The sequence below is a fragment of the Geotrypetes seraphini genome, chromosome 3 (genome assembly GCF_902459505.1).
Source record: "Geotrypetes seraphini chromosome 3, aGeoSer1.1, whole genome shotgun sequence".
Taxonomy (NCBI): Eukaryota; Metazoa; Chordata; class Amphibia; order Gymnophiona; family Dermophiidae; genus Geotrypetes; species Geotrypetes seraphini.
Window position 1 is genome coordinate 341052417 of NC_047086.1, and position 21167 is coordinate 341073583.

The 21167-nt window shown below is 44.0% G+C and overlaps 1 protein-coding gene across 2 annotated transcripts in view; it reads left to right on the forward strand.

Moving 5' to 3' along the window:
* Positions 1-21167, forward strand: part of SPDYA (speedy/RINGO cell cycle regulator family member A) — a 182092-nt gene that overhangs the window by 145711 nt on the left and 15214 nt on the right. The window lies entirely within an intron of this gene.

A 21167-nucleotide genomic window follows, 5' to 3' on the forward strand; every position in this document is an offset into this window, starting at 1 on the left:
CCCAGATACAATCATATTTTTTAATCTGCTGTTTTACATCTTCTATATCCTGCATCTCAGACTGCATGGTGATAGCCAAGGCCTGGAGTGAAGTCTCCTTCACACGTACACTCTCCACTGCTCCTTTGGACAGCAAGGGTTGTCACATTTGCAGAAATTATTTTTCTTCTTTCCTTAGCACTGAGCATATCAGCATACAATTCTAGACTGTGAGTTGCAAGCGTAGCAAAATGAAAGACAGAAGTGATTTAAAATTTAGCTTATGCCTTTTTCAGTAGTAGCTCAAGGTGGGTATCTTCAGGAGCAATAGGTATTTTATCCTAGGATAAGCAGGCAGCATATTCTCACATGTGGGTGATGTCATCCATGGAGCCCCGATGCGGACAGCCTCGCAAGCAGACTTGCTTGTAAAACTTTAGAAAGTTCGCGACTGCCGCACCGCGCATGCGCGAGTGCCTTCCCGCCCGACAGGGTGCGCGTCTCCTCAGTTCTCAGTTTTCCGCGGAGCCGAGAAGTCGTTTTGACGTTCTGCACTGGACTTAGTTCTACTCGTGCTTTCTCTCACTGTGGCTTTTCATTTTTCTTTACAGGGTCACTGTATTTATTTGAGTGTTTCATTTAAAAAAAAAAAAAGTTGTTTTTTTTACCGTGTCACAGCGGGGCCTACTTCGCGGCTTCAGCCTACGGGCTTCGATTTTGCCGTGACCGTGTTTTATTCTATGTCCCGGCCGGTCACAGGCTTCAAGAAGTGTAGCCTGCTCATGTTTGGAGTTGGGAACCTGCTGAGCTACACTTGCCAATTGTGCCCTTCAACGTCGTCAAGTCCAGATTCAAATAATCTTCAGGGTAATGGATTGGCCTTTGCCTAAGGCCTTGAACCCCATTCCTGCCCTGACCTCGACTTCAACAAAGTTTTCTTCTGGGTCAAAACCTTCAACCTTGACCTCGATCAAACCTTCCTCGATGGGGAAGTCTTTGTCTTCGGGGGGGGGGGGGGGGGCAGCTGATTCTTCCCCTGGGGCGCCATTATGTTTGGTGTCTTCATCAAATACGATAGCTAAGCCTACCCCTATGTACATGCCACCTCTAGAACTGGTGGGTCCGAGGAACTCTAGGACATGTGTCTCAAAATCGAGACAACACTGTTCCTTGAGGTTGTCATCCTCGGAGTCCATAGCCACACCAATTGTACCAGCTCTAGTGGTCTTGGTGTCGGCTTTGCAGAGCATGTTGGAAGTTATTCTGCATCAGGAGTTTGGAAACATGCTTGCCAAGTTAACTCCTGCCTCGACCCCGTTTCCTGCAGGCCAGCCTGAGTACTCTGCAGTCATACAAGGATTCGAGTTCTTGAGAGTGCCTCGAGAAACAACAACACACTCTATTCAGGGTGTCGAGTCCTTGAGAGTGCCTCCAGAAAAGACGATACACTTTATACAAGGAGTCGAGTTCTTGAGAGTGCTTCAAGATCATTCTATACACTCTTTGCAAGGAGTTGAGTTTTTGCGAATGTCTCGAGATACATCTGCAAAGGAGCTGAGTCCTTATCAGTATCTCGACTTCAATCTCCAACTTCCAGCCCTACCTCTAAGCTTAAGGCATTGCCTTCTTTGAGGTACAGGGCGAGGACTCCTTGACATTCCTCATCGAGGCTGCATTTGAGATCACTACCTTGTTCTCTGAGGCACAGTTCATCTCCACACAATCTGTTGAGGTATTCATTGAGGGCCCGGTCCTCTTCTCAAGACAGACCTCATTTCTCGAGGCATAGACAATCCTCGAGGCAACCAGCTTCCTTCTCGAGGAAATCTGTGGCAGAGCCATTCTCGTCAATCGAGTCATTCTCCTGTGATTTTTCATCACCAGCTGGTTCTTTTTTGCCTATGGATTCAGCTCTCAAGTATCAATATTCCAGAGAGGCTTCACCCTTTTTCTCTGCCATGACAGGTACTTCGAGGGGTTCCCGGTTGCCTTCGACTCAACGGGATCTCCCGTCTTCTGCTTCGGTGTCCTTTACTCAATTTTTATGCCAAATGAGTAAAGATCTTAACATCACTTTGGAGTCTGATTCAACATGCTCTAAAGCAGTGTTTTTCAACCTTTTTTGGGCAAAGGCACACTTGTTTCATGAAAAAAATCACGAGGCACACCACCATTAGAAAATGTTAAAAAATTTAACTCTGTGCCTATATTGACTATATATAAAGTAATTCTCTTGAATAGGAATCAAATAAACACAAAGAAAGTATTTTATAATTACTTTATTATGAAATATTAAGTAAACAGAATAGTGAAAAATTATAAAATACTTTATTCAGTGCGAAACCTGGGCCTGTTTGGCTGAACACAAAGCTGATATTCTGGCTGGAATCGAAGAAAGACACACACGTAGCTCTTCGTCAACAGCTCTCAGTCTCTCTCTGTATTTGGTTTTTATAGCATACAAAAATAGACAAATATACCCTCCATCCTTTTTATTAAACCACAATAGCAGTTTTTAGCGCAGGGAGCTGCGCTGAATGCCCAGCGCTGCTCTTGACGCTCATAGGCTCCCTGCGCTAAAAACCACTATTGCGGTTTAGTAAAAGGTGACCATATTGTAAAATATAGACAGCAGATATAAATTCAGAACTGTGCATAGTAAGTGAAGGGAAGTTTTCATCTCTGGGAATTTACCCAGTTAACTATTAAGTTATTTGGGCAAATTCCTTTGAAAACTGTGGTAATACTGCCTCCACTTTGCTAAATTTAAAATAAAATCATTTTTCCTACCTTGTCTGGTGATTTCTGGTTGCACTTTCTTCTTCTGACTGTGCATCCAATCTTTCTTCCCTTCTATCAGCCTGTATGCTTTCTCTCCTCCACACCTCATTCCCTCTCCCAACTTTTTCTTCCTCTCTCCCTGACCTTTCTTTCTTTTTTTCTGTTTCTCTTCTTTCCTTCTGTTTCCCTGCCTGCCCCCTTTCTTTCTTTCTCCCTGCCGTTCCCCAAGCCACTGCCACTGCCGCTGCCATCGGGGAACAGGACCCACCAATGGATAACAGGCCCCAAAGCCGACGCCGACGCATGCTCTCCCTGATGTCAATTCTGCAATCGGAGAGGAAGTTCCGCCCAGCCAGGCAGCGATTGGCTGGCCCGAACTTCCTCTCCGACTGCAGAATTGACGTCGGGGAGAAGAAGACTTATCGGCTCGATAGATTAGATCGCCAAGACAAAGTGAGTCCTGGGTGATCGACTCACTTTGCCTTGGCGAGCTACTGGCGCCCCTGCCTCGGGCCCCCTGTCAGCTCCGGGCCCCTGAATGCAGGACTGGTAGTACTGCCCTGATGGCGGCCCTGCGGCACACCAGGCAACATCTCGCCGCACACTAGTGTGCCGCGGAACAGCGGTTGAAAAACACTGCTCTAAAGAGTATTTGGAAGAACTGGGTATACCTAATCCTTCTAGTGACTCATTAAAATTACCCATGAATAGCATTCTCACTCAAATTTTCAGACAAAATCTTGCTACCCGATATTTCGTTCCAGCTGTACCAGCAAAACTGGAATCTCGATATCAAATGATTCACTGTAAGGGATTTGAAAAGTCTCAGCTATCCCATCAATCGCTTCTTGTTGAGTCTTCCTTGAAAACAACCAATTCGGCCAAGGTCTATGCCACAGTCCCACCTGGCCTCCTCAGACTCCTGCTGCACCTTAGTCGTTTTAACCAACTAGCACAGAGTATAACCTCAGTCGCTCTGCCTCTGTTATCTCTTTTTCCCATAGGGGATCATCATCATTTCTACCAAAGATGGGAGCTCATTACATCCTACCTCTAGGTCCTCACTATCATCAGGGAAGGTCACTCTCTTCACTTCCTTCAGATTTCAAGAGAGTATTCTTCCAATCCATTCCAGATCACCCTTCTTCTTCATGAAGCTTAAGCTCTGCTTTGTCTCCGTGCCATCAAGGAGATTCCTCTGGAACAGCAGAGCATGGGGTTTTTACTCCCATTACTTCCTTGTCCTGAAGAAGACGGTGGAACTGCGACTTATCCTGGATCTCTGAATTCTCAACAAATTTCTTGTCAGAGACTAATTTTGAATGCTGTCTATAGCATCGTTGTATCCTCTTCTGGATCTCAACGATTGGTTATGCTTCCTGGATCTCAAAAAGACTTACACATTTCTATTCAATCAGCCTCTTCTAAGCTCCTCAGATTTCAGATGGGTAATCATCATTTTCAGTACAGAGTGCTGCTTTTTGGCCTAGATCATCTTCGAGTTTTCACCAAGTGCCTGGTAGTGGTAGCAGAAGTTCTGCGCAGCCATGGTCTCCAGGTATTCCCATACTTGGACGACTGGCTCAACAATTCAGCATCTCCAAGGGGGTTATTGTAGCGACCCAATGGATTATTTGGTTCCTCCAACAATTGGAATTCAAAATCACCTTTCCAAAATCCCAGCTCCAGCCCTCTTAAAATCCTACAGTCCATTGGAGCTCTACTGGACACTGTGCAACTTAGAGCATTCCTTCTTCAACAGTGTCTAGATGCTCTTATTCAACTTTGCCTCAAAGTGTCATCCCTCACTTCACTCTTAGCGAGACACATGATGGTTCTACTAGGTCTCTACATAGCCTCTACAGTTCACGTGACTCATTTTGCCAGACTTCACCTCAACATTCCTCAGTGGACCCTGGCATCTCAGTGGGCGCAGGCTTTCGACTCCCTCCCTCAGCACATTACAGTCTCCTTCGTTGAGACAGTCTCTCCACTGGTGGATGCTCTCTTCCAATCTCTCCAGAGGTTTACTGTTTCAAACACTCCCACATCAGAAGGTCCTCACGACAGATTCTTCGACCTACGCTAGGGGGCTCATCTCGATGGTCTCCGTACTCAAGGCGATTGGTCCAGTACAGATAATCGGTGTCACATAAACCTGTTGGAACAGAGCAATCTTCAATACTCTCAAAGCTTTTCAGCATCTTCACGATCAAGTAATCCTCATTCGGACAGACAATCAAGTTGCCATGTACTACATCAACAAGCAGGGAGGCACAGGATCTCTCTCTCTCTGCCAGGAAGGTCTAAAGGTGTGGAATTGGGCAATCCTTCACAACACCTTTCTAAAAGTGGTTTATATTCAAGGAGAGAAAAACTGTCTGGCGGACAAATTGAATCGTCTTCTGCAACCTCACGATTGGACACTCAGTTCCTCGCCTCTCCATCACATTTGTTCTCAGTGGGGACTCCTCAGATAGATCTCATTGCATCTCCCCATAACAACAAACTACCTCAATTCTGCTCCAGTATATACTCTCCTCATCGCCTCGAGGCAGAAGCTTTTCTTCTGGAATGGACGAATCAGTTTCTGTATGCATTTCCTCCATTTCCTCTCATTCTCAAGACACTCATCAAACTCAAACACAAACATGCCACCATGATTCTGATAGCTCCTCGGTGGCCCAGACAACCATGGTTCTCCCTTCTACTTCAACTCAGCAGCAAGGAACCACTACTTCTACCAGTTTTTCCCTCTCTGGTCAATTGGACATAAGCGCACGCTTAAGCAGCAGTACCTGTAATTAAGCTGCTAGTTTCACTCTAGGTGTGTAAAAATATACATGGAAAATTACACATGACACAAGTTGTATTAAAATAGTTATTTCTGTTTTATTAATTGCCATAATGATTTATCAAAAGGTTAGTTTGCGTCACCGGAAGATCTTTACAGACACCAAATGCTGGCATTCTGACAAAGATCTCAACTCGATAATTTGTTGCTCCCCAATATGTACCTTTTGTCCTGCGTGACATCATTACTTGTCAGCCAATCCATTAACAGAGGCTGTCCTTAAATTTGGACAAAGAACTTCCTTTTGACATGAAATAAAAGTTCCAGAAATCATATTTTTGTTTACATTCATTTCTGAATATACATAAACATTTTACTACATATCCAATATTCTTTTTGTCACTCTCAAAACTTATTTCAGACAGTTCGTCTGTGTAAAAGGCAACCTGCTGAAAAGTTCTTGTCCCTGTTAGCACCATAGAAAGGAGGAGGGATATTCCCCATCCTGCTCTGAGCTTTGCAAAAATTGACAGTTTTAAATTTCACTAATACACAGACTCAGAAAACTGAGATCCCTTCCTATGCTAGAGACTAGTACTATTTCCAGATGTTGCCTCAGGATTTCTCCTTAGAGTTTCTTGCATCTTTAAAATATATAAAATATTGGAAATTAAGTACACACCATTCTTTCACATATCTTTCATACATCCATCATTCATTCGGGGCCCCTTTCATCCACAGATCACACAATATATTTTATTCATATTTAATGCAAGAAAGCTTTTCTTCTATGCCCAGTATTGAAATGTGAAATCACGCTACCCAGCCCAAGCCCATCTGGTATCAGTTAGACCCACGAGGGAAGCTGAACAAAGGCTCAGAAGGGACATAAGCCGAACACAAAATGGAGTAAAGCCAAGCAGGAGATACATAAAGACAGAGAACAAAATGGAGTCATTACCTCAAGATGGAGTTCTTAATATCTTTCTATGTATCATGTATATCCTGATTTCCTTTATGGTCTGGCTTAATAGCGAAGTATATAAAGAGAATATTATTATGCTTTTCCTTAACATTAATCTGTAGTGTGTTTTTCTGGCCTTGGCTACATCCATATTCAGATTTTTATTCACCAACTTTTCATACGCTTCTATTGGTCGTGGCCTTAACTAACACATATGCTTGTATCTAACTAGAGTTACCCAGAGCCATACGAAAAGCAGGCGTTTTTGTAGAAAAACTCCACAAAATGCTGCACCATCATGTCCTGCACTGTCGATTCCATTAACATACCACAGCTATCACGCCCTACAGTCCACGAGCCACTATTCAAGAGTCAGGAGTCTCTGCTTCATCCCAACCTGTAGTCTCTACACCTGACAATTGGTGCCTCTCAACCTAACTTCCACTCTACAGTTTTCACAATCTCTCAAGGCCATTTTAGAGGCTTCTAGGAAGCCTACCACTAGGCAATGTTACAACCAGAAATGGACTAGATTTTCTGCTTGGTGCACCATTCATCACAAGGAGCCTCAATCTACCTCCTTGTCGTCAGTTTTGAATTACCTCTTGCATTTATCTCAATCAGGCCTCAAATCCACATCCATTCGAGTCCATCTCAGTGCAATTGCTGCTTTTCATCAGCCTATTGAAGGGAAACCCCTTTCTGCTCATCCTGTGGTTTCCAGATTTATAAAAGGACTTTTCAATGTCAAGCTACCTCTCAAACCGCCTCCAGTGGTTTGGGATCTCAATGTTGTTCTTTCTCAATTGATGAAGCCTCCTTTTGAACCAATTGCTTCGGCTCATCTCAAATATCTCACTTGGAAAGTGTTTTTTCTCATTGCTCTCACATCTGCTCACAGAGTCAGTGAGCTACAAGCTTTAGTAGTGGACCCGCCTTTCACAGTCTTCCATCAGGACAAGATGGTTCTCTGTACTAAATTCTTACTTAAAGTGGTTTCAGAATTTAATCTCAACCAATCCATTGAACTTCCAGTGTTTTTTTCCAAAGCCTCATTCTCATCCTGGAGAAACAGCTGTTCATACTCTGGACTGTAAGCGTGCTTTGGCTTTCTACTTGCAGCGCACTAAGCCACACAGATTTGCTCCTCAACTTTTGTCTCCTTTGATCCAAACAAGTTGGGACATCCAATTTCCAAGTGTAGCGTGCTTATAGCAGTGTTCCGCAGCACGCTGGCTGCATTTTCGCACCTCTGCCCGTCAAGATGCGCATCCAGTGGTCCTCAGGGGTGGAGGCATAGTCAGAAGTGGAGTCTGACTGGCAGCCCAAAGATCAGCTTGGAGGATGCATTTCCAGCAGTGTGGCAATGAATTCTGAATCGGCCATTGAAAAGGCTGGAAGCAGGTGCAGCAGCTGTCTCTCTGGTATCTGTGAGTACAGAAAATCTGACAGACTCCAACGACAATTTTTTAAAAGTTAAATTTGAGGGGTTTTGAAGGTTTCCTTGTGTTTCTCTATGTTCCCCCACCTGAAATATGCTTTATCCCAGGACAAGCAGGCAGCATATTCTCACATGTGGGTGATGTCATCCACGGAGTCCCGGTATGGACACTTTAAAAGTACATCGCCATTTTAAGAAATTTAGAAAGTTCACGATAGGTGCGCAGCTCCTCAGTTTCACTTTTTCTGTGGAGCACTGAAGTCACATTCTTCGTTAAAAAATCGCTTGCCTTCCCACTCTCGCGCTCTTCTTTGTCTTTGTCTTTTTTTTATATTTCTTTTCTTGTGTAAAACTAAAAAAAAAAATGTATATTTTTTTCCTTTTTTGCTGTCCACAGGTTTTCTTCCCTGCGGGGCCTTCATTCACGCCTCAGCCATCAAGTTTAATTTGGCTGACGCAGTGTTCTCATCGATGTCACGCCTTCTGATGGGTTTTAGAAAGTGCGGTAGGTGTTCTCACACTGTTTCTTTGATGGACCCCCATAGCTGGTGCATGCAGTGTTTGGGTCCCGAACACCCTGTACAATCTTGTAAACGCTGCTTTGCTGCAGGAGTGTACCATAAAAAATCGTATTCTCCAACAAGAGAAACTCTTTGCTGTCAGTATGGAGGGAGATGTCCCCGACACTGAAGACATCGACACTGCCTGAGGCACCAACATCAACACCAGTGTCGCAGCACATCGCGTGTTCAGGTAAGCTGGCTAAAAAGCCACCACCTTCCCATTCAGGGATTCATGTCACAAAGGCATCGAGTCAATTCATGCCGACCAAGTGTAAGTCCCTGCAATGACTGGTTCCATTGTTGAGGGGTGCTTTGTCATCGGAGTCATCCTCTCTGAAATGTGTCGCAGCACCTGTGGTACCGGCGACAAAGCCTCAAGTATCAGTGCTTACTTTGAGGCAGAACCTCGACGATTTGCTTCGCGAGGAGCTTGGGGACCAATTTCAGTTGCTTATCCTGACACTGACTCCTCCGGTAACAGTTCAGTCTGAGTCTAACATTGCCAGGACCTCCGGTGCCATCGATGCTCCATTGATTTGTTCCAAGGACTCTCTACGTCAATCTAGTCCTGCCACTCCTGCATCAAAGCATCGCTCTTCCAAGCACCAGTCGCCATCTACTCAACGTCATTTGTCATCTTCCAGACCCTCTGACAGGAGTTCCATGTCCTGAAAAAGGAAACATTCGGAGACTCCAGCACAGGACCGGCACAGGTCGAAGCACCGTTCTCCTTCTCTTCTGTGGGACTCTCATCTGATCTGCAGGATGACTCCGACTCCAATCCGTCACCTTCCACTACTGATGCTGATGATTCTCCTGTCTCAAAATCTCCGAGGCATTCTCCTGCTAGAACTTCTTCTCCCACTGAAAAGCTTTCCTTTACTCAATTTATTCGACAAATGGGAAAGGATCTTTCTGTGAAATTGGAGGCTGATTCCAAATACAGTGAGGAGTTTCTGGAAACACATAAACTTTTGATGGAGTAGATTTTTTTCAAAGTATACTCCACTACAAGTGATTGCTATGGGAGTTGAGGTTTATCAAATCCCGGGAGAGAAATTATCTTATTCAGAGAAGCCAACTTTTTGGAGAGAGGCGATTCGCAATTTTGGTAGAATCTCTCTGAGAATCCCATCCATGCAAAGGAAGCTTGAGCATGTCCCTAGGTGGCTGATCGTAATCCAGTTTCTGGAAACTCTGGATTATGATCAGCCACCTAGTGACATCAACTACAACATCTCATGAAGCAGTTTCCGGCATATCAAAAATATATTCCTTCTCGTAAGTTGAAGGGTTTCCAACATCTTGTGAGCACTGTCCTTCATTTGAGGAATTATCTTGTTCGCTCAGCTTATGACATCTTTGAGCTCATGTCCAGGGCCTCTTCAATGTTTGTGGCCATGAGGAGGCTGGCACGGCTTAGAGTCTCTGACATGGACGTTAACCTGCAGGACATACTGGCCAACATCCCTTGCTTGGGAGATGAGCTTTTTGGGGACTCTATAGATGCTGCAACTCAGAAGCTCATGGCTCATGAGATTTGATGGGACACCTTAGTTAAACCTAAGAACAAACCCTCATCCACTTCACTTAAGAAGTTCTGGTTCCCTTCCCTTTTTTCGTAAGTCTCTGAAAACCATTCTGTTTATTAAACATTTTGGAAACTAATCTTTCTTGATAATTCTCTATATGCCCTTATTGGCCTGACTTAATCATTGTAAACCAAGTCGAGCTTTCCTGGATTGAAGTCTCGGTATATAAAACTAAGCATTAGATTAGATTAGATTAGATCATAGAGACCTTTCAGGCCTGCTTCTTCTTATCAGAGGCATTTTTCTACCAAAGCCTCTGCTCCAGTAAGGCCTCGGCAGAAAAAACAAAAGCAGCAGCATTCTCCCAAGGCCCAACCAGCTGCTCCTGCCAAGTCAACTCAGTATTTTTGACCTGTTGATCGAGAACATTGTTCCAATCCCTCTGCTTCAGCCTCTCCCTCAGCCAATCGGAGGTCACCTTCAACTCTATTTCCATTGTTGGGAGCTCATCACCTACGATCTCTGGGTTCTACAAATCATCCAGAAGAGTTACTCTACATTTCATCACCATCCCTCCAGATCATCCTCCAAGAGAGTCTACTTCCAACCCTCACCAGTCCTCTCTTCTTCTTCAAGAGGTTCATTCCCTTCTTTTCCTCAATGCCATTGAAGAAATCCCCGTAGATCAACAGAATCAAGGGTTTTACTCCCGCTATTTTCTAGTAGTGAAGAAGATGGGAGGTCTCTGACCGATTTTAGATCTCAGAGCCCTCAACAAGTTTTTGGTCAAAGAGAAGTCTCGCATGTTATCTCTAGCCACTCTATATCCTCTCTTGGCTCACGATTGGCTATGCTCTATGGATCCGAAGGAAGCCTACACTCATTCCGATTCACCCGGCTTCCAGAAAATTTCTCAGATTTCAAGTGGCACATCACCACTACTAATACAAGGTCCTACCATTCAGCCTAGCATCTTCTCCCAGAGTCTTCACCAAGTGCCTGGTCGTGGTGGCAGCGGCCTTGAGGTCTCGCAGTCTTCAAGTCTTCCCCTATCTGGACAACTGGCTCATAAAAGACCCTTCATATCAAGATGTAGTACTTGCGACTAATCTCACCATCTTGTTCCTTCAGAACATGGGTTTCGAGATCAACTTTCCCAAGTCACAGCTTTATCCGTTTCAAAGGCTTCAGTTCATTGAGGCTTTTCTCGACACCACTCAAATGAGAGTGTTCCTTCCGCAAGATCGTCAGAATATTTTACTTCAACTTTACTTCAAGTGGATTGGGATCACTTGTTCTGTATTTGGCGAGGGTCTGTCAGTGTTCTGCATGTGACTGAGATGTGTGATATTTGTTTGTATATAGTTTCTGTTTTGAGATCTGTAACAGTCCTACTTGTTCTGTTTTATTTGTATAGATGTTTTGATGTTTTAGGGACCAGTTTAATATTGTATTTTGTTCTGTATTGATGGACATGCATCTCTGTTTCTCTGGGATTTCACTTCTTATACCATGTTTCCCTGAAAATTAAGAGTGTCTTATATTAATTTTAGGCCCCAAAAATAAGACACTGTCTTATTTTTGGGATATGTACATGATCATCTCTCCCTTCCTCTCCTTCACCCCAATTCTTCCTCTTTCCTTTCTCTCCTCCCTCATGCAGCAGGACCCTTGCCCTGCTTCCCTTCCCTCCCATCCCTTGTGCAGAACCAATGAGCGAGCACCCCCACCCAAACCCCCATCCTTCCCTCCCTCCCATCTGAACCCTGCCAACCGCAAGTGAGCCCTACATTCCTCCTTAAGCAGCGTCGGGCCAGCAGCACTCTAAACAGGCTGCTTTGGCCTTGTCCACCCATGAATTCACGGGTGGAAGGCCGAAGTAGCCTGTTTAGAGTGCTGCCGGCCCGTCGCTGCTTAGGGAGGTATGTAGGGCTCGCGGCGGGGTTCCAATGGGAGGGAGGGAAGGATGGGGATTCAGCTGCGTGGCGGGGGAGGGGGGAAGGAGTGCTCGCTCAAGGGTTCTGCTGCACAAGGGATGGGAGGGAGGGAAGGGAAACTTTTGGCGGATTCCTTGACTAGGGTTTATTTGGAGTAGGGCTTATATTAAGACCTACCCCGAAAATCCTGCTAGGGCTTATTTTCAGGGTAGGTCTTATTTTCAGGGAAACATGGTAGTACTATTTCTTTTGTTTTCATTTTTTTAAATCTGCATTATGTTTCTAGATTATGGTCTTTTTTTTTTTTCTAAGTGATGGCCTGTGTTTTTCTTGTGTAACAGGGGTGAGGAATTCAGTTGATATATAGATTCTGTTTAGGAATCTGTAGTGGTCCGTCTTCACCCCCTATGCTTAATAAAAGACCCACACCACTTTTCATAGGTAGGGGTTGGTGCAGTTTGAGCTCTTAACTTGGTGCTGGTATACTTCTGAAGGTCTATTTGCAAAATGTTCTCTTTCGTCACACAATGATAGCAGAGAGAATTTGTGTTGCTATCATTGAACTGACACCAGAGTTCATATGTTGAGTTCTAAAGTGAAATGCAAAGGGAAAATCTCCCCTACCCTAAAAAGGAAAGGGTGAGGGGAAGAGACACTTTCGCATGGAGACAGTACATACCGTTGCTTCAGGAGAATTTCTTGCTTCTCTGGATCTGATGGAAGTTTATCTCCATATTCCCATCTCCCTGGGTCACCGGAAATATCTGAGATTTCATGCTCCCAAGCAGTATTTCCAGTTTATAGCCTTATCCTTTGGGTTGGTAACGGCTTCCCGCACCTTCACCAAAGTAATGGTTGTGGCAGTGGTATATCTCAAAGCAAAGTGGTCTAATAATTGAAAACACACTTACACAAGATTCTTCCAACCAAACTGATAAAATGAAGTTACATTTAAAATATGTAAACCAGCCAATCTTAATTACATGGTTGGACAATAAATTTTAAGAACAGAACAAATAGTCATCGGAGCTTGGTGGTAGACAATGACGTGGGAAAAATATTTGTCCCCATCCTTGCAAACTGTCTGATCCCATCCGCACAAGCCTCGAACAGTTATGATTCTATACTGAACTTATTTTATTAAAGTATAAAAAGAAACAATATTCTGTATAATTGTCATTTTAGAAATCACAAGAGCAAGGATCAACAAAACCCATCTTTCCTCTCTTCTCCCAAATAATCCCTCCACTAATGAGAAAACTGAAAAAGCTAAATTACTACAGAATGCTACATAGAAAAATCAAGCTAACAGAATACTTCAGTCACACATAGCAGGAACAGTGTTAGGGGAGTGCAACTAGGGCAACTGCCCCCTGGTCAGAGAGAGCCCTAAGCCAGCTGGAAACTAAAGAAGCATGACCTGGGCTTTCTGATCTCCAGTTATGTCTAAATCCTGCTCTAGCAATATACATATTTCAAATCTGATACATTCTAATCACAAAATAAAATTATTTTTTCTACATTTTGTTGTATGGTCATTTTACTCTTCAAATCACATTGGTCTGATGTTTCAGTTTCCTTTTGTCACTCTTAACTCACTCGCCATGGTCTCCTGACCATTTGACATGTCTTTTCCCCATGCTCACCATTCATCTTTGTGTATGTTTTTCCCCATGTTCACCATCTCCCTTCTCTGTCTCCTATACTTCCCTTTCTAATATTTCCCGTGTCTTCATCCTCAACACTATTCTGTCCCTATTCCCTCCATGCCCAGTGTCAATCCTGTGTCCCCATGCCCCCCCCAAGTCCAACATCTCTCTTCTGCATTCTTCTTCTCCCTCATGTCTAGCCATCTTCCCTCTGTGTCCATAGACCCTCCTTTGTCTGGCACTGCCCCACTAACTGTATCCATATACCACCCCTGCAACGTTCCCCTTTGTGTCCCTGTCCCAGTGCTCCCATCCAAGCTTATCTCCCCTTTTTTTCGTATATCTCCCTGTGTCCAGCTTCTCTCCTCTTATACCCTTACATAATGTGTCTCTTGCCCTACTTTCCTCCCTCCACTGTGTTAAATATTTCACTCCCTTCATCCCTTTGGTTCAGCATCTCTCTTTGCCTTCTCTTCTCTCTCCTCCTCCCTGCAGGTCCAGCACCTCTCCCCCCTTTCTTCAGCACTTATCCCATGGCTTGAACACCAAGTTTACCCTTCTCTCCAGCCCTCTCCCTCCATGATCCAATACCTCTTCCCCTTCCCTCAACACTCCCCAAGGATCCTGCACCTCTCTCCCTTCCCTCTAGCCCCCTCCCATGGGGTTCAACATCTCCCTTCCCTCCAGCTCCAGCTCTGAGCTGCGTGTCCAGTACTTCTTCCTTCCATCCAGCTCTGAGCCTCAAATCTGGTACCTATCCTTTCCAGCTCCCAGCTGCAGGTCTGGCACTTCTCTCATTCCTTCAGCTCCAGTACCACCCCCCCTCCTCCAAAGGTCCAGTATCTGTCCCCTCCAGCATCAACCCTAGCCCTACTCCCCATCATGGGTCCAACACCTCTCTTCCCTCCAGCCCAGATCTAGCACTCTCCTCCAGCTGTGGAGCTAGCAAGCACCCCCCTTAGGTACAACGATAGTGGTAACACCCCCTCTTCCTACGGGTCAGCCTCTCTACTCGAGCTCCCCTCGCAAAACCAAAGTTACATCAAGGAAGAGTTCATCGGCAGAAGGAAGGCCTCAGAACAGGCCTGGGAAGATTTTTTGGCATGGCACAGCTGGCTTGTTTGGGTAAGGGTAAGCGTGAGGGGAGCTGGGATGGAGATGCTGACCCATGGGGAGAGGGGGTGTTGCCGCTATCGCTGACACTGGTGCAATTTTTTTTTTTTGCTGCGGGAATAAGGCCTTTTATCCCAGGACAAGCAGGCAGCCTATTCTCAACATGTGGGCGACGTCATCCATGAAGCCCGGATGTGGACAGCTTTGCAAACAGACTTGCTTGAAGAACTTTAGAAAGTTTGCAACTGCCGCACCGTGCATGCGTGAGTGCCTTCCCGCCCGACACAGGGCGCGCGTCTCCTCAGTTCTCAGTTTTCCGCAGAGCCGAAAAGTTCTATTTTGATGCTCTGCGCTAGACTCAGTTCTATTTTGTGCCTTCTCTCACCACGGCTCGTGTTTTATTTTTTTTACAGGGTCGCTGTGTTTCTTTGTGAGTTTTCATTTAAAAAAAAAAAAACAAAAAACCCTTAAATTTTTTTTCTTTGTGTCACGGCGGGGCCTGCCTCGCGGCCTCAGCCTGGGGGCTTCGATCTCACTGAGACTATTTTTCCATTTATGTCCCAGCCGGTCACAGGCTTTAAGAAGTGTAGCCCTTGCCAGCATGCAGTCTCCCTCACTGACCCATATAGGTGGTGTGTTCAGTGTTTGGGACCTGACCATCGTCTGGAGTCGTGTGCCCGCTGTGCTACCCTTCAACCTCGAGCCATCAAACGTCGTCGAGTTCAGGTGGAGAAACTCTTTGGTGGTATGGATCCACTTTCCCCGGTCTTGACCTCGACTTCGAATCCGGTCAAGCTTCTCACAGGGGTTCCGCCTTCTGCCTCAACCTTAATCAAATCCTCCTCGTTTGGCGGGTCCTTGTCTTCGTGCAAATCTGCTAAGTCTTCTCCTAAGGAGATGCTTGTCTCGCTGCTTCCCTCAGGTCAGGTATCAGCAGTGGTTATCAAGCTGCCCAAGAAGCATGTCTCAAAGTTGAAGAGTTGTTCTTCCTCCACTTCCTCGGAGACTATAGCCACACCAAATGTACCAGATCCTCAAGTCTCTGTGTCATATTTGGAGGCTATGATCCAGACTATTTTGGATTGGCAGTTTGGTAATATGCTTGCTAAAGATACTCTTACCTCGAATCTGCTTCTTGCAGTCCAGTCTGAGCACTTAGCAGTATCGCAAGGAGTCAAGTCCTTGGCAGTGCCTTGAGCTGAATATGCAGGTATAGATGACTCACTGAGAGAATGGATAGAATCCCTCGCAGGAGAAGAAGCATAGGTGTAAGGCTCTGGCGGTGGTGTCCTCAACTTTGGAGTTGGAGGCCTCAAAGAGTCTCGAGGCCTGGAGAAATGAGGGCTGTCTCGAGAAGAGGATCTGTGCTTCGATGGATGCTTCGACTGATGTGGAGAACTGTGCCTCGAACTAGGCAGGTCCCGCTGAGAGGAACGTCGAAGAGTCTTCACCCTATGCCTCGGAAAGGGCGATGCCTTATGCGAGGAAGGAGGGCTGGAGGCTGAAGATTGAGATCAATACACCAAAAGGGACTGAGCTCCTTGTGTCGAGGTATCTCAAGGCTCCTTGAGTAGCTTGCTTATATTCCAGACTAGACACTCTCAAAGACTCAACTCCTTGTATAGAGTGTGTAGAATCCTGTTGAGGCACTCCCAAGAACGCGACTCCTTGTAACTGCTTTATCACTCCTGCGGGACAGTAGAAGGCTTTGTTCCTGTCCCCACGGTAAATTGGCCACATTTTTTTTCGTTCCCTAGCAGGAACTCTTTCCCGTGTCATTCTCTACTTTGTGGTTCAATGCTTTAAAGACAGATAACAAAATTTTAAATTGTATTCTCCAATATATTGGGAGCCAGTGTAACTTATACAAAAATAGGGATATGTTCTTACTGTACTTTTTCACCCCCACAATAAATTGTACTGCAGAGTTCTGTACAATCTGAAGGGCCTTTAAGTTGAATCAGGAAGCCCAATATATAAACCACTACAATAATCCAAAGCATAAGGTTGTCCAAAATGCCTCATGATAGGCACACCTAGGTATGCACATACTACACCTTTTTTTTTTTTCCAACAATTACACTGACTACCTGTGATGATTAGGGTACAATATAAAGTGTTGATTATTATATACCAAATTCTATACCAATCCATTCCAATGTATTTTAAGAAGGTGGTGACCGTTTACCATCCAGGTTGATCATTAAGTAATGCTTGCCCGAGGTATGCAGAAACTAGAGCAGATGCATTTTATTATGCAGGGGTTAAATTGTAGAATTCCTTTGTGATTTGAGGATTTATTCTGACAAGGTTGGATTTAAAGGATTGTTGAAGACTCAACTATTTGTATGAGGTTTAAGAAGATCTTGAGGCAGAAAGCAGTATGGATACAGTTCTTGTATTTTATTTTATTATGCATGCTATTGAAACTGCCTAGATGTAGACTGTATATACATTTTTAAAATAAAATAACATTTGGAAATTGGTTAGTACAAGAAACCTCTTTACCTGATGAATTAAACATAACTTTAAAAATGCCTTCATCATAGCATTAATCTGTGGTTTCATATTTAACCTGGAGTTAATACACCTCCAAGACTTTTTCAGTAGAACATTCCTCAAGCCTAAGAAACTCCTGGTATAAAATCATTACTATGATATCCCAAACCCATTATTTCAGTTTTTCCCCAGATTCAGTGCCATCTTTGGTACTGTCTGTTGGGCAAATTTAAGACAAATGGTCACAGACCCAAATGTCTATTGTAAAGTGTTATCAATAGCATAAATTATATAATGTAACCTAAGGATAGTAAATATTTTACATAATAGCAATATAGATGTTAAATACCGTATTTGCTAATGTATAGGATGTACCGGCGTATAAGATACACCCCCTTTTTAAAACCAGTTTTTAATAAAAAAAATACTTATGTGCGTGTACAGTGCCCCCTCCCCTATCAGGCTCTGCACCCAGCCCCCTCCCTGCCAGGCACTGCTCAAAGTCCCCTTCCCTCTAAGGCTTTTAACCCTGTTCCCCCCCCCCACCCTGTCTGCCTGTCCTACCTCTTCTGCCGCTGGAATCCCTGGTGGTCCAGAGGTGCAGTGGGCAGGAGCGAGCTTTCCGCGTTCCTGCCCCACTGATAACCCGGTCGGTCGATGCCCCGAGTTCTGGCTTCTTCAGCCGCTGAGTGGTGCCGAGCAGGAGTGCGCTTTGGTGCTCCTGCTCAGCGCTGAGCGGCTTCTTGACTAGCTTTGCAAATTCTCATGAGAATTTGCGGGTGCCAGTCAGGAAGCCGCTGAGCAGGAGTGCCAAAGCATGCTCCTGCTCAGTGCCATTCAGCGGCTGAAGAAGCCAGAACTTGGGGCAGCCACAGCAGCGACCGACCAGGTTAGCAGTGGGGCAGGAGCGCGGAAAGCTCTCTCCTGCCTGCTGCACCTCTGGACCACCAGCGATTCCAGCGGCAGAGGAGTTAGGACGGACAGAGTGCAGATTTAATAATTTAGATAATCATAATTTAGATTATTGGCGTATAAGATGCACCTCTTATTTTTAAGTTTATTTTGAGGGGAAAAAAGTGCATCCTATACGCCGGCAAATACGGTAATATCACCAATAATGAAGATCCTTGAGGTACTTTCCCCTTGCCTGTGATGGGAGTGCAGCTGCTTAGCTAGCAGGCATGAAGACAGGCTCTGAGCCAACAGGAAGAGCCCAAGAGACAATGGAAGCAGAGATCACATGCTCAGGGGGAACCAATAGGGGGTAGGACAACAACTTGCAGGAAGTATGCCAAACTAGTGGTTCACAGTACAATTGGGCTTGTGATCTAGGCAAGTCACTTAACCCTCTGTTGCCCTAAGTACAAACTTAGGTTGTGAGCCCACTAGGGATTGAGACATATAAATTTTGGTTGTACCACAAAAAGTTATATCAAATCCATGACACTTTACCCATGCTAACCTTTCTGGGAGTAAAAACTTGGAATGACCTTCCAGAAGCAATCAACGGAAACCAGCTACACCTTATTCTGGAAGAAGCTGAAAACTCTTCTCTTTAACAGCTGATACTATTAGCATCTCCCCTCTTCCCCTCCCTCTTTTCAGGCCTCTCCTTTCTTGTTCTCTCCTGCCCCCTCCCTTCCTACCCTCTCCCTCTCTTTTCTTTTCCTGTAAGTTGCCTAGAGCCTAGCCTAGGGGTGTGTGACTCACAAATGGAAGATTATATTAGATTATAAATATAAATACCTAATTTTCATACACAAAGTGGGAGCAGAACAAACTTTTTATCCTTTACTTTTATGGCTATGGACTTTCTTCTCCATCTTTTTAATTCAGATCTCAAAATTACATTGGTTCTACTTCATCTGCCTTATCAGCCTATCACACCAAACTTGAAGGAAAACCAATCTTCCTACATTCTTTGGTCTCTCAGTTCATAAATGGCCTGATGAATATCTGACTATAAAAATGGAAATCAACAGAACAAAATCTTGAGATATCAAAATATATAAATATACTGTCGAGAAAAATACAGAGTTTGGAGCTAAAGTTTACACTGCATATGTCAAAATTTAAATAAAGGTAGAGAAAAAGCCTCAGAACCATAAGCAGACTTTTTTTTAAAATACATGAAAGAAAGAAATCAGAAGTGACACCCTTCCTGTGTTTTTTATTTTTTAGGAATAATCTTTTTATTAGGGAAGATCAAAAAAGCATACCAAGAACAATAGCAGTCCAACAAAAAACCTAGACATAACTATCAAATATATAGAAGCAATACAAAGGAGGGTAAAGGTGAAATACAGATTATCACAATCCAAGACTTGCCTAATACATACTTTTCTTTTCTAGAAACCAAAACAACCCTCAAACCCTAACCCCACCCAACCCACCCTACATTGTGTGGTAGCCCCAGAATCTAAGATATTCATATAAAGAAATAAAATAGAAAATGGATGTAGCCAATTGAAAGAGCACTATTGTGTATGATCCCACATATAAAAAGAAAAAATAGCATAATAAAACAAACCAACAGAAAGCATACAGGCATCTAGGGGTCACCGGGATCAACACATCTAGGCAACCACAGATCTCCAAAACCACTCACATCTCAAGAAATTAGGAGAAGGCTCCTCACTTTATGAGGAAGGGAATTCCAATAAACCTCCCAGACATCTTGAAACTTCATCCAGGTATCCTCCATTCGCACACACACTGCTCGGTGTTCCAAGAGAGCAAACTCCTAGAGGAACAGCTTCCCTTGAGAAAAGGAGGGAGCAATCTGTGCTCTCCAATATACCAGAATAACTTTCTTAGCCAAGAGGAAAGCTTTAAATACCAAAATCCAAAGCCCAGTAGTACTCTGGGTTAGCTCTCCTCCTGCGTAAAAGAGAGCTAGTCAGGGTATGAACAAGTAGGGACGGGCATAGCGAGGACAGAAAAGTCCACACCCGAGTCCAAAAAGACTGTACCTTGGGATTTGTGGTTTGTTTTAAGCACAAGCACCATAATGAGGAATTTGTGCACAAGTTGAATTTGGAGTTCCCCTGAAGCAGCTGGTTTGTTTGGTGAAACAGGATTATCTGTTGGGGCATTGAACTATGGTTTTCTTCTCGCTAACTTTAAAAGAACTGAATGCTTCTCACTTGAAGATAATCAGATATGTGTTTGTTTGGTTTTTTACTTTTTGTGCATCTGAGACAGCAGAAGAGCTTTGTTATTATCAACTCTATATGCAAAATATGGCAGTTTCTTTGTAGCTGGTTCTGCAATGCAATAATTAATGTTGAACTTTTTGGTGGAGATTTTTATGCCAATGATAGTGGAGAGCAGCATTTGAATGTGATATGTTTAAGGCTGCTTACAATTCTGAGGATTTTCTCCACCCTTATTTAATTTTGATACATGCAGTGTGAACTTTAGCTCCAAATTCTGTTTATTATTCTCAACAGTATCTTTATATACTGTATTTTGATGACCATCTATTAAGGAACCAAATCCAGCATGGATCCTGAATATTGTTTTGCCTGACTTGTGAACCTCTTTTGAGCCCACGAGACAAGCAATGCTTAAATTAGTTGCTATCTCTGGATAGGAGGGTCAGTAAACTATAGGGCCCTACACACAGTACATACATATACACGTATACATAATAAAGTACTTTTATATGCCCATCCCAAAATATTATCAGACTTTCATATAAATCAATACATTGTCCTTCCAATATATTTTCATAACCTCACTCTAGTAAGGCAGAGGTCCTTCATATACCTTATTGTCATTGAGTTTTACTTGATTAACAACAGAACAGAGATATTCCATCAGTTCACAACTCTTACATTCAGTCCAAATAATCTGGGAATATAGGCATTTACTCGCATCACCTTTTACTATTCTGGCTCACAGGCACCAGCA